General features: G+C 39.4%; 1 protein-coding gene across 1 annotated transcript in view; it reads right to left on the reverse strand.

Moving 5' to 3' along the window:
* Window positions 1–14272, reverse strand: part of SLC38A2 (solute carrier family 38 member 2) — a 350401-nt gene extending 336129 nt beyond the window's left edge. The window contains exon 1 of the mRNA XM_075494574.1: window positions 14269–14272. The gene's annotated coding sequence lies outside the window, so the exon portion shown is untranslated. The remainder of the gene's footprint in view (window positions 1–14268) is intronic.
* Window positions 14273–15058: the final 786 nt, after the last annotated feature.

The following is a 15058-nucleotide window of genomic DNA, read 5'->3' on the forward strand; positions in this document are numbered from 1 at the left end:
TATGAAACAGAAACTATAATTAACCCAAAACATATTTAAATAAAAGTAGAGGAACTTTACAGTTTATTAGTAACACTGACAATTTTAATCTGTTAGGAGGCTAACAAAATAATGGTCAAGCAACTTGGGCCAGGCAGTGTAGTTTTCATTCTAAGTAAGGCAAGACTGGTGCATTCTGCAAGATGCATGGGAGCTCTTGAAAGTTCATCTCTTGGTATGTGCTCTGTGAGGGACCATTATTAATTTCAAATATTAATCTAAAAATGGGGGTATGGATTTTGTAGATTGAATTATGGATTGAATTCACAGAATCACAGAATCGTATAGATTGGAAAAGACCTTTAAGATCATCAAATCCAACCATAAACCCAACACTACCAAGTCCACCACTATACCATGTCCCTAAGCACTTCATCCAAACATCTTTTACATACTTCCAGGGATGGCGACTCCACCACTTCCCCTGGGCAGCCTGTTCCAATGTTTGACAATCCTTTCAGTGAAGTAAAATTTCCTAATATCCAGTCTAAACCTCCCCTGGCTCAACTTGAGGCCATTTCCTCTCATCCTATCACTTGTTACTTGGGAGAAGAGACCGACCCCCACCTCTCTACAACCTCCTTTCAGGTAGTTGTAGAGAGCAATAAGGTCTCCCCTCAGCCTCCGCTTCTCCAGGCTAAACAACCCCAGTCGCCTCAGCCACTCCTCATAAGACTTCTGCTCCAGACCCTTCACCAGCTTCATTGCCCTTCTCTGGACACGCTCCAGCACCTCAATGTCCCTCTTGTAGTGAGGGGCCCAAAACTGAACACAGTATTCGAGGTGCGGCCTCACCAGTGCCGAGTACAGGGGCACGATCACTTCCCTACTCCTGCTGGCCACACTATTTCTGATACAAGCCAGGATGCCATTGGCCTTCTTGGCCACCTGGGCACACTGCTGGCTCATGTTCAGGTGGCTGTCAACCAACACTCCCAGTCCTTTTCTGCCAGGCAGCTTTCCAGCCACTCTTCCCCAAGCCTGTAGCGTTGCATGGGGTTGCTGTGGCCCAAGTGCAGGACCTTGCACTTGGCCTTGTTAAACCTCATACAACTGGCCTCGGCCCATCAATTCAGCCTGTCCAGGTCCCTCTGCAGAGCCTTCCTACCCTCAAGCAGATCAACACTCCTGCACAACTTGGTGTCATCTGCAAACTTACTGAGGGTGCACTTGATCCCCTCATCCAGATCATTGATAAAGATATTAAACAGAACTGGCCCCAACACAGAGCCCTGGGGAACACCGCTTGTGACCAGCTGCCAACTGGAGTAAACTCCATTCACCACCACTCTTTGGGCCTGGCCATCCAGCCAGTTTTTTACCCAGCAAAGAGTATGCTCATCCAAGCCATGAGCAGCCAGTTTCTCCAGGAGAATGCTGTGGGAAATGGTTTTACTGAAGTCTAGGGAGACAACAGCCACAGCCTTTCCCTCATCCACTAGGCGGGTCACCTTGTCATAGAAGGAGATCAGGTTGGTCAAGCAGGACCTGCCTTTCCTAAACCCATGCTGGCTGGATTTGATCCCTTGGTTATCCTCTACATGCCGTGTGATAGCACTCAGGATGATCTGCTCCATCAGCTTCCCCGGCACCGAGGTCAGGCTGACAGGCCTGTAGTTCCCCAGATCTTCCTTCTGGCCCTCCCACCTGGCCCAGTGTCACATTAGCTAATCTCCAGTCAACTGGGACCTCCCCAGTTAGCCAGGATTGCTGGTAAATGATGGAAAGGGGCTTGGTGAGCACTTCTGCCAGTTCCTTCTGTACTCTCGGGTGGATCTCATCAGGCCCCATAGACTTGTGAGTGTCTAAGTGGTGCAGCAGGTCACTCACCATTTCCCCCTGGATTATGGGGGCTCCATTCTGGTCCCCGTCCCTGTCTTCCGACTTGGGGGGCTGGGTACCCAGAGAACAATTGTTTTTCCAGTTCCTGGTAAAATACTACATATATTCATCTGACTAGAAATGCCCATTTCTGCTTAAATTCTAGTATACAGAAGACATATAAAGGTGATTTTTTTCCCAAAGGCCAGGAGAGGATCATTTATATCTTAGGTATGCACAAAATATTGTAATACATGCAAATAGCAAAGTGAACAATGTCTTCCAGAAAAAAACTTTGTTCCTATCTTGCTCTAATATGAAGATAAAATATTCTGGGGTAGGAGCCTTTATTATCACCTCTCCCTTACTTCCAAAAGAGGTGGAAGTTGCAAGAGGAGAATGAGAAGCCCCTTAAGGTACGGCATCTTATTATCAACTTACCTGTTAGCTGCTTTTACAGAGGCAGTGGTGTCCCTCCTTCCTCACCGGTCTGGATGTACATCCCTGCCGCTTGCCTCCAGCTGGGTCTAGTGCTTGTCCAGCCCTCTGAAAGCTGGGTTAGCTTCCCAAACCATCAGCAAACTAACCCAGGGGAAAAAAAGCCTGCTGCTTCCAAAGGCTGCTGTTTCAGTGAGGTGAACTGAATTACTGGGGAGTCAGACAAGCGCCAGTGCACGGGGAAAATGAGACGGAGGGGTACAGAGTAAAAGTAGGCTGTGAGATTGGCATGAATATCACAAAACTTAATTCTCTGAGCCCTGAAGTAGAGCCTGTCGCAAGGAACGTGTGCTCTAGAGTGTGGACAAGTGCGTCTCCAGCACCTATGGACTGTGGGCTCCTGATAGAGAACTGAGTTAGTTACAGAGGGAAACCTGTGCTTGTACGACGGAGAATATTTGTTACTTGTTCTCAGTCCTTCTTTCCCTTCTAGATTATGCAGCCAACCATAGCCCAGAAGCAGGCTGGTAGACTGGAAATAGTAAAGCTAAAATATGTTAGAAGACAGGAACCAATCTGCAGGGTGTTGTGGCCAGGTGTCTCTTTGGACATGTGGGTATTTGGGAAAGTGAATTCAGACCAAAATATCTACAGCTCTAAAGCTCAGAGACAGACAGGTTGTGTTGACTAAGGCTGGACTTGGCTGACTCAGGAGATACTTCATGGCAGCTTTCTTTTTGAGTGAGCATGTGTTCAGCTGTATGGAAAAAATATAGACAAGGCAAGGATATAATTGTCAGGGAACTCGAAAGGGAGATTGCACAAAGGAGTACTTCAAAGGCAGTACAAGAAAATCCGACTGTATATGTACACAGCTTGCCTCCTTGCCACCTCTGCATCTGCAGCATCTCTGCAAATAATTTCCTGAGTAGAGACCTTGGCATTCTTTTGTGTTATTTATTATTCAGTATGCAGTTCATGAACCACTGGGGAGAATGAGTTTGTTGGTGCATCAGAGGGACTTGACTGAACATAAAGTAGGAAGACTCTGTGGTTGATGTTTGTCATGGATAAATATCAGCACTACATTCACAATTCCACTCAACTTGTGATTAAAGTGCTATTTGCAACTGGGCAATAATAGATTACGTACCAAAAAAGTAAGCCGTTTTTGGTTGGCTAAAGCTATATGCTGACTGCAGCATGAATTGCAGTAGCTCTATATGAAGAGAATGAAAGTATTAAAAAGATTCTGTTACCTCTTTCTGAGGAAATGTTTACATTTGTTTACAATTGTAAACATTTGAGCTTTCAAATAAAACATTTTTATCAACAAATGAAAATGCCTGAACATCTGTAATGTTCTTGCCAATGGAGCATTTCTGTGCTGGGAACTGAACTCTGTAGTACACAGGATTTTGAAATGTTTATGTCTTTTTCTCTAAGTTTCTGAACGCTTCTGTTTTTTCATGCTGGAAACACTCTACATGTGGCAAAGGTGTGGAGATCCAGAGAAGGAAGCTTCTGCAGAGCTACCTACAGGGGTTTCTTCAACCAGAAGCTGAAAGTACCCCCTCCACCAGCTAGGCTTTTCTGTATGTACGCGCTGTATGACAAGCTGAGCAAGGCTCTGCAGCATACAGTGAATGCTGCAGGATTTCTTCTGCCCCGGTCTCTCTGCCCTTTGTACACGCTGTGGAAGGATAACTCTGACCTGGAGCAAAATGGTTTGGGCTGGAGTCCAAGCTGTGAGCCTGGGAATGAGAAATGAGAAAGGGAATGAGGACGAAGAGGAGGCATGGGAAGTGAGATACATTATGAGAAAGCTGGTAGCTATTGCTCTATAGTTATTAAAGGTAGGGTTGTAAAGCCAATTTTGAGGGAAAATACAGAGCTGAGCAGAAAATGAAAGCTGTTCTAGCTAGAGCTCTACTAGGGAAAAGTAGGAGCTAAAAACTGAGTTCTTATCCATCTGCAAGCTTTCAGCTTGCATCCCCTGTCTTTGTAATACTAAAATGGGGTGGAAAATCTGCTAAACATCTTGTCAGCAAAATATTCTAACATATTATTGATCATAGGTAAAGTAGTCCTTGTGTTGAGAGTGTCTTTGTATCAGAAGAAACAATTTTTTCCTTTTTAGGGGAAAAGAAAGACAATGGGCCTCTCAAAAGATTTCAATGCCCTAAGCTTTAGGAAAACAGGAGGAGAATACTGACAGAATTCTATCACATTTGCAGTAGAAAATGCTATTAAGAGTGGAAAGACAGGTAAATTAAAAGTTTCAGAAGAGCTGTTAAAATTGAATGAGATACTTAGCTAAAACACAAATCCTCTCCCATAAGAAAAACAGCTTTCTTAGTTTTATAATCTTTCCTGTGAAAATTAGTAAGGCTTGTCACCTGATACCTTTCTATTTTTACTACTTAACAGAGACACAGTTAGGAGCAGGAATGGTGAAGTTTAATCTTTAGAACCAAAATCTTGTCTTAATTGTACACTAAGGCACCATCTGCATTGATGTAGACTCTGAATACGTGCTAGTGTAGGCTCTCATTTTACTTGTTTTAGAATTTGGAAAGTTGTTAGGCAATGTTTGTTCGGTCTTACATACATTGCTATGTATGTAGTAAATAGTTAGGCTGCATTGTGTACTGGTAATGGCAATAAATTAGAAATAATTTGCTCAATTCTGTTAATAGCAATGGAAGACTTCAATGAGCTAGTAGTAAAAATAGCATACATTTCAACACTGTTCATCTTGCAATGCTTTAGACTACCTGCATTGCATACACAGTGTCTCAGCTTTTAATAAAGGTGCTGTGAATGTTGTTTTTGATCAAAAGGACATTTTTTTTTCCTTGAAATTTGGTGCAGTTTATCATCCTATGTCCTGAAGGTCTCTAAAATACCTTACATTTCTGTTTGCCAAGGAAGATGCCATGGGAGGTAAATCAGGTGGAACAATAGGTTAGAATTTCATCTCACAGAAGATTTTCCAGGAACATTTAACTCATTAGAAAGCTTTAAAGTTGTCAGAGAGGGAGACCTCCATGAACAGGAGAGCAGTAGCCATCAAATTCTGTATGGTTATAGCAGCTTTTGTGTTCTTGTTCACCAGCATTGTGACAAAGGTATAGTCCAGTCCTGAAGGCTTGCAGTCTGAAAACCACTGTATGCTGCACTTCAGTGGTGTGGCTCAGCCCTAGATTGGGCCATCTCTAAATCTGTTTCTGTGAATCGTCCAAAAGACTTATAATATCTACTGTCTGTGATGAGCTTAAAGGTCATGGAAAGGAACTAGCCAACATGCTGTCGGTAGTAACGTAGTAGAAGTGGGTTATCACTTTGTTTTGGGATATTTGTACTTGGGAAAGTCTGAATGTAGTTTTGGGTACTTCATACATTTTTAAAAGTATCTGACAGTAGAATCAGTATATGTTAAAACAATGTGCTTTATCTCGCCGTTGGATCAACTAAGAACATGCACATACTCATTTATGGATCAGTGATCAGCTGATCAGCAGGAACAGGTTAAGTGCCTTAATGTAATCATGTATACATACTCTTAATCACCTTTAAAATAGTTTACCTCCATCTGAGAGTGCTGCAGAACTGTAATTGCCAGGCAGTGTCTGAGTCTTTGGCCACCGCTGTGAAATACAACCTTCCACACAGATAATATTCTGCAAGACTTATTTCCAACAATGGGCCCTGTTTGCAAGTGTAACAGACTAAAGTAAATTATGCTTCTCTCCATCAAAAGCCAATCAAAACCTCTTCTGCTAATGAGAGACAAGACCAGAATAATAGAAAACATATTGTGAACAGTCATCAGTTAATTAAGAAAAAAGGTCTGATTTGAGGATTGAGCCAGCCATGCTGTGAACGGGGTTGTCAGGCACAAGCAGTGCAGAGTAACGCTAGTAAGAGAGAAAGAAAGGGGAAGCTATAATCATGCTAGTCTCTGGTATGTCTTCTGGTGGTCTGATAACAGCTAGTTGGCTAAAGGTCTGTCTAGCCCTGGGAGAAGCTACCCAATGTAGACTCACCCTTTCAGAAAACAGGTTAAAAGACAGGTTATGCACTGTTTTGACCACATTCATTCTGCTTGAGAGGGACTGTGATACCGTAAAAAAGAAATAGAAATGAATGCAACTTGAGATATCAACCTCAGAAGCATTTTCCGTTCTATAATTTGAACCTGATAATGAAGTATTAGAAGACTTGGATCACAACAGTGTGTCCCAGACCTGGTTGCCTGCTAAAGAAACTAGGTCTCCTCTGTGGTAATTAAAGCTGCTGGTAGACACAAATTTGACAGTACTGCTAATTACCCAACCTTGTTCACTGAAAGGGAGCTAGTTGCCTGTAAAAGAGAGTAAGTGTAATATAATAGAAATGACAAAGACTCAGAGTTCAAGAGAGAAATAATACCTTTGGGATTAGGAGCGCAAGAGTCTTTATATAGTTTCTCCTTGTATTTATGCAGACCTGAAATTTGTTCAGCAGACAATTGTGGGGAGCAAAGAGCTAATGTGACTCACGAACACCGGCCCTCCTGTTGGCTTGATTTTGTTTTTCTCTGTGAGTACTTCCTTTTTCATTAGTGATCCCAGTGAACCAGTATTGTGTGCTTAGCTCTGCTGCTTCTTATCATGCTCAAATGATGAGTCAGGCTGCAAGGAATCAGGCTGGCCTTGCTTAATAAAACATCATTTTTTGTAAATCTTTCTGCCTGTTTTGTCTTTTATCAATAATGAAGTATTCATATCAAGTAACAATTTTTTCTGGTTTTTTTTTTTTTCTTTTCTTTTTTTTTAATTACCATAAGCCAAGAGCAGGAAGAACAAATAATTGGATAATGGATTCACATGTCAGGCTTGAATTTCTTCAAGCATTCTGTAAGCAACCGATTGTGCCCACACACCCATCTGCATTTTTAAACATTTTTATTTCATGTTCAGTAGAAACAGTATTGTTTACTTCCTAAAGGATGAGCAATTAAGAATGAGTATAATTAATACACGTGACTTTTTTCCTGGCTCTTATCACAGTTCCAACAAGCCATCCACATCTATGCTTCAGCAGGTTTTATGAAACGCTTGCAAATGACAGGCAGATGGCCTCTTTGGGTTGCTGTATTAAATAGCGAAGATTAATATTACCACTCTTCATGCAGTATGTTCAGTCACATCTTGTCTGCCAGAAGCTGCTTGTTTTCAGTGCCTCTGTCTATAAATACTTATGGTCTGCTCTATAATTGAACAAATAAACAAAAAAACAAGCTTGAATAATATTCTTAGGAAATCTCTTAATATTCTTAAGAAATCTATCTATAAATAAATAACCTTTCTCATAAAGTAGCAAGAACCTATCCATCCTTACTGAATTTACACATAATCCTTATTTTCCTTAAGAGATCACAGTACCTTTGTATGGTTTTACTGTCTGGTTCCCATTGAGGAACACAATGTTTATTGTAAGAGCTGTTCAACTTAGGGAAAATAGCATATGACCATATACTAAGGGTATCAACTGACAGCATAAGAATGACATTGTATCAGCTCCCTATGTAGAAGTGTAGCAGTGTAGAAGTTTTTATAAAAGGAAGATCTTTCACCTAAAAATTTGACTTCCCAGCACTTGAAGAAAGCAAACCTACATTGTCCTTAGGCTGGAAATAGGTTGGAATTGGATATTTCTAGATTTTTAACACTTTGGAGCATACCTGGCTAAGGAGGTCAGTGGTAAGGTGTGAATTTATACCTAACTACTACTCTGCCTTGACCGCCCAAGGTGGAAGAGCTCCAGATGATTCCTATTTAGAAACAGGAATTTCTAAAGAATAAAACAGTCTATGGAAGACGTTTAGTATATCTTATTAGTGGCATATCCTAATCTCTGTTAATCGTTGATTAGAAAACTAGCTGGAAGTGTTATCTTTTCTCCCACTTCTGTATAGCACTATGCCCACTTAACATAGATTAAGTGACAATCATTTCAGCTCTTCTGCACCTCTGAGGAAAAACTTGCTGGCTGAATTATTTTGATACAGTCATTGACACTTTTTATCCACTTAATTTCATTTTTCTGTTTTAAGTGACAGCAAAGAAACAATTTTTATGTCTTATTACTTTGAAGGTATTGTATCTCTGTCATTCAGTAAACATCTACCATGTTAAACTGTCCCTTTAGAGATCATAAAAGTATCTCAAAAGCTGGCTTATGCTGTATTCTGCAGCTCATTGCTTTTCTCTTTTATGTATATTCTTGCTCATGCTGATCAGTCGGTTCATTGTCTGTGATATTACAAACACCTTCATCTTTCAGCCTCTCTACAGCTAGTCACAAGCCTTCCTGGAGTAATTTTTGACCCTAAAGACTTCATGAATAAAAAGCTGAATTGGCCAAATAAAGTTATCTGTGAAATCTATATGTTGGAAAGTGCCAGACATTTTATTTACTTTGGCATTTTATCATAGGTTATTTTCCTGAGGAGTTTATTAATTGGCTTTGACTGGATAGTATGAAGATTCTTGGCACTCTTAGTAGTAGTTAAGACATGACAACTGGGTCTAGCCTCAAAGAAGTAAATTAAAAGAAAAGAAAGACAAATACAGTGTTATTAAATGTGTGCTATTGTTTATAATACTGCGGCAAATCTTGCTACCTTGTTCAGTTGTATTGTTCTGAACTGGAAAAGCAAGATCAGGAAGCTTGTGTTTTAAGAATATGCAATAGTTTACACTGCATGGTGGACAACCCCAAAACACTACTCACAGCATGAGGGCCATTGATACCACTGAGCCTATACGATGGCCAATGCCCCCATGCTGCCACTCCTCCTTGCAGTCATTTGCATGTTATCGAACTTCTGGAGGGAGTTTGGTGCTTAAGATATGAGAGGGAACCACAGTCTAAGTGGATGAGTAAGAAGAAAATGGCCAAATGTCTAGGAAAATGAAAACTTGGCTTTGGTGGATGTAAACTACTTATTTTTTATGCAGGGGGTCTCAGATTGCAGAACCTCAGTTATTGATGTTATGGCCCAGGATTGCACAGTGGCTTTGTTTGAAAGTAACAATGATTTCTTCAGAAGACAGAAGATGAATCTCCTTCTGAAGGTGATGTTAACTATAAAGGGAGCCTAAGAAATGAGACTAGACTAGACTTCTAGCTCGTAGGCAGCTGAAATTAGATGATTTTTTTCATCCGAAAAATAAAAGAATAAAAAATAGAGAGTAAAAAACAAGTCATGATCCCTGTGTTTTTCTTTTAAAATAGCACCTTAATTTAATCTTATCTCCCTGAAATAAAAGAATGCAGAACATATTATAATTATTTTGTTTCATTAATAAACTACACTCACTATTAAGAAAGCCTTTATTTTAAAACTGAATGTAGCTTACATCAGCTCTCAGATCTGGTTAGATATCATCTGTTAAAGGGCTCTTTGATTCAACAGACAAATTTCTGTCACGCTTATATGTATCTGATGTTTTATAAGCTTATTTAGTTTATGCATTATAATCCTTACATCAGGGCCACGACCCTCAGACCATTTTGGTATGCCCATAGGACCTGTTGTAATTTTCTGTCTTTTTTAAACAGAAGCCCTGGGAATGTCTTTTAAGTCTAAACTGTTTGTTGTACTAATGCCTAAAAAATTAATCTTTCGTCTACTAAAATAAACATGACATAAACACAGTTAAGTACACAGCTGGGAAAACAAGTTTGAATGAAAGAAGGTAAATCTAATTTTTCTGGGGTTAAAAGCAAATATTTCAGTGTTGCTGATTTTAATGACATTTCTTTTTTATAATTAGAAAGTAGTTCTTCCTAAAGGTAGATGGTTGCATTACATTTGCTTGAATAGCCTGACTAATTTGATTTCATGCAATATTTAGCAACATATGGTGCTAAAAATAATCATGATCAGGCTGTAACAGTTTATCTATATTTTGGCAGTCTTGAAGTCGTATATATACATACATATATATATGATGCTCTGCACAGTATTTTTAAGTCCTAAATGGAGTTCAGTGTTCTTAGTGTGCATCAGGTCATTCATCATGAATCTGATTCAATGTTCACTGTGATCTGCACATTTCCTTTAGTGGGATTTGGATTGTGCACTCGTGTGAAATCCATTTAATTTTCACAACTTGATCCTGCTTTATACTTTTATTCATATGGATAGAAATGCCTGTGATGATAAATATTGAAGAAGGGCTGATACTTCAAGCAATAAAACAAAAAAAACGCCACACTAGTTATACTCTACCCAAGTAAGAAAAAAAGCAACTGAGATATTCTGTTGTTTTGATTTATCAAGAAAAATTTATAAGAAAGAGAAAGTATTTTTACCCGCATCTGATAGCCAACTAATACATTTTTTTAGGTATATTTGTTGGATTATCTTTTTGCCTTTTAAAATCATTCCATGACTGTTGTGTATGTGGCTTACTTATAGTGAATTTTACTATAGAGTAGTTCTTCTGACTGTTACTTCTGGGAGTTACCTGAGAGTGCAGATAGATAAATTAAAGACTTACATTCAAGGAACAGTGTAGTAAAGGGGGCATGCTTATCAAATGTGCATGTTGTATATCTGAAAGCAAAAAACAGCTCTCATAAAGCATCAGATTTCTCAGTGTTGCTGCAGTCAGTTCACCTTTAGAGCTGCAGAAGCTTGATTGCTTGATTATGGATCACTGCAGTGGTTAAAAGAACTCTGCAGTGAATAGGTTTTCCTTTTTTTAAAAAAAAAAGAGCTGACAGTAAGAAGAAAATAGAAAAATCCAAAATTGTTCTGAATTTAAGGGTGGTTTCTTTAGCAAAATGGGCTGTTCTTGGAAAAGTAGTGCTCAAACAAATGTACACTGTGAAGCCTGTTCGGAGAGGAGTGGGTATCTCTGTATCCGTGACACTGAAATTTCCTGCCTATACTTTCTGTCTAACTACTCCTTTTTTCTTGTCTGCATAATATGTCACATAATTTCCAGCCTGTTTATATCCATAATCAGAAAGTGCATAACATAGTCATCCCTTTATTGAATGTGTGTGCAAAAATGCTTCAATCTGTATTAAACAGCAATGCAACCAATTTTATTTTGTACTTTTATAAACAAATAAAACAGATTATGAAGTTGTATAGTCTAAAAAATAGTTTATAAATAAGAAAGGAAATTTTTAAAAAATAAACAAACACCAGTTTGAATACCCCTATGTCTTATAATATTTAGATCAATATTAATGCTAAAAAGGCCTATTTTACTTTTTCAGTTTAGTGTCCTGATTTGAGAAACATCAACACGCCGCTTCTTTACATGGCCTGGGCATTACTCCTAAGATGTCGTGAAGTGATTCTGTGGGTTGGTAGAATGTGAAAAACACATGGATTCTGACTTTACAAGTATTCTTAAGTGCTGAAACTTTAATTAAAGAAAAGTCTGCGTGAGTTTTGTGCGGAATGTAAAATATGTGGTAGCAAAATGCGCTTTGAAATGCACATTTAACTCACTTGCAAGCAAAGCAGGCTCATTACAAAACCACCTCTCTTCCAACAGCTCCTCAATTGTGCTCTGTGGGCCACCAGTCATCTGCAGAACATTCTGTGGGATGCTCTCTGGAGAGAGCAGGGGATCGTATTGTGTTCGTTCACTTTGTTTCCATTCTTTTAATTGCACGAAAAGAAGTAAAAAATCTGTCAGTACTTTCCCAGTGCAGTCTAGCTTCACTGTAACAAACCCTAGGGAGTCATGGAGAATTGTTCATCGTAACAGGGCTGGTTTAGCAATTTGCTGCACTGAAACAGTGAAGAAACATCCGATTTCAAGTACCCAGTAATAAGTTGCGCTTTTATGGCAATTACTTCACACTGCTCAATATTTAAAAGGTGCTTTAAAAAGAAAACAATAAGGAAATTAAAAAGGAAAAAAATGCACATTTAGAGGCTAAATCTGGCGTGCTGTCATAAAGACAAGGAAAATAGGACTTGTATCTAGATCAGCCTGCTGTAAGCATGCACTCCGATATGGCTGATGACCAAGGAGAGCATGCCTTCTTGCTGTTGAAATTATTGAAAACAGGGGGAGGGTGCGACTTGCTTTAAACGAAGTTAGTCAGTGTTTGATTTCCTTGTAAACATATAATGTAGCTGTGAATGGGGTGGAATTAATTTTCTGTTAAAAGAACCGATGACTGTGGTTGCCATGATCTGTAGAGAAGGGGGTCCACAGACAATGTTTTTCTTCTGATGTCACCTATGTTACAAAGGTTATGATTCCCTGTTTTACTCCCCATTGCACCAACCTATAGTATATACTAACAGGGTAAATTCATGGCCCCCTTTTAAAGTCAGCAGAGACAACATTTATGCCAGAGATCTGTTTAGTTGCTCTTAATCTCAATAGGCTGCTTTAATTGGTTTATTCAGGCAAAACCAACGAGCATAACTCTTTTTTTAATACTGTCTAGTGATTGTTGCTCCACTTTAATGTAATTTTAGTTAAATTTAATTTCAAGCCATCTCAGCTGAATTACTAAATAATAACATTAAAAGTAAAACAAACCTAAAAAACAGATACACACTCAGATCTTGTTCTGATTGTGATTCAGGAAAGCTAAAACCAGACAAAAAATGAGCTTGCAATTATTTGAAACAAAGATATCTCTTTGAATAAACTAGATGTAGGTATTAAATCCTGGGTATTAATATTGGACATAAGCAGACAGGCATCTGCTTCCATTTGCTCCAATCACTTTAACAACATCTAATAGTGGGCAACTTTATATAAATTCATTATTTTGGATGTCTTTTTAATATCAACATTTATTATCAAAATATCTGTTACTTAAGTAGGCATGCCATGCTTCTATTATCTGGCATATTCTGATTGAGCAGGGTAACTTTTACTCCTTCATAGTATAGTAACCATAAATATTTACAGTTTCCATTTGCTAGTTCCAGATTTTACAGTTTGTTCAGCGCTCCAGCCATGATCCACTGAATTCTTTGATAGGGACCTTAGTAGCAGCTTGATAAACAGAGAAATTAAAGGCAGCTTTCTGCTTCGATCTTTGAAATAGCCATGGTGTCACTGGCCATCCCTCTTTCTTTGGGCACAAAAGAGCTGGAGAACTAGCTTAACACTGAGATATACTGTGAAGATATGTATGGCTCCTGTATTTGGTACTGACATTTCTGGAAAGCACATGATGCGGATCTCTTCCTCCTGCCATGCGGCACAGGAGGCATTCCTGGGGGAAACGAGCTGGGAGTGCATCGGTGGGAGCACCTCCTGGGGTCATGGCAAACAGACACAAGTCAAAGCAGGTTGATGGTTGCTCTAACTTGTTTTAGGACCAGTCTGGTGTTTGCTCAGGAGAAAGTGCTAGTTAAATAAAAGGCATTTGTGTAGAAATGATGTAGGGACTGTCCATTCTGGATCCATTCTCATAGGGTGCTGAGCCCTAGTTAGAAGCCTTTGGTCCAACTGTAACTTGCTCTCTCTTGACATTGTTTAAAGCTTAAACTTTAGATCTATGATGCCTCTCTTAGATCCCCGAAACCCACCATCAGCATGAAAGGGCAAGTCCTATTGCAAAGTTCTGTTTTGATAGGATTTAAATATTAGCACATACCAGAAAATTAGCAGTAATGTGACTGCCCTGGCTATGCAAAGGGCAAGAAGAATTAACACTTCTTGCTAATGAGGTACGACTAAAAATGTTTATGATTTTTTTTTCTCACCCTAACTACTCCTTGGCCCTGCCTGGTTCTATAACTGCTGTCCTTTCAATTTGGAGCATTTGGCTAACATAGCAATCAGCTGATAAGCAAGGGATCTGTGCTTACAGTGCAGAACGTATCTATCAGGTACTTGTAGCTAAACCCTTCTCAGTGATGACCTCTATCCAGATAGCTGCACATCTTGCTTCGAAAGCAGGCAAAAGGAACTGCATTGGACAAAAAGAGGCCTGTGGGACCTATCATGGTGGGCCACACATCCTATGTGCGCACACTTTGAGTATCACTTCTCTGACCGCCCTGTAGTACTACAGTTCTTGTTCTGAATGTCTCTACACAGAAATAAAAAAATTGTTGTATCCTTGTCACTTGCAGACAGGAACAGATATAAAGAAAGATTGCAGGGGCTGCAGAAGCTTTAGATCTCATGAAACGCCATGTGATAAATCTAAAGGTAATAATCTGTGGCAGTAAAGACAATATAGCTCACAGAAGTAAAGTCAGCAGCAACAGGTGTAGACATACAACGTTCACAACTTTCTAGCATTCACATTTATTTTGGTAGCTCTGCTTGCATTTGTGGTGATTTCTTGTCTAGGATCTCATGAGAGAACTTGCAATAGTGCAGGTATGGTCATGTAACTTTTTAAAATCGATTGGTGACTGACAGAGCCGTTCCAGTGTTGCCTTAGCTGCTGCCCCAGCAAGAGGTCAGGCACGTGCCCCAGCACGTCCTGCTCCGGAGGAATGCTCTGTAATGGTCGGAGACAGTGCCTCGTTGTTGGCAAATACAAATTTCAATGCAATGACTTGAAATGTTCTTCTGTTATTTACTCACTGATGACGCTAATAGCATCCAGAGGGTAAAAATACTTTCAATCTGTTATATTTTTAAATTGTAATTGTTCTCTAACAGCTGAAATTATGTAGCAAACATTTTATTTTTTCCTGAAGACCTTCTTTTCTTTTTTTTTTTTTTTGCCTTGTACATCTGTTTGCATACTAAGA

This window comes from Mycteria americana, chromosome 1 (genome assembly GCF_035582795.1).
Source record: "Mycteria americana isolate JAX WOST 10 ecotype Jacksonville Zoo and Gardens chromosome 1, USCA_MyAme_1.0, whole genome shotgun sequence".
NCBI classification, from domain to species: Eukaryota; Metazoa; Chordata; class Aves; order Ciconiiformes; family Ciconiidae; genus Mycteria; species Mycteria americana.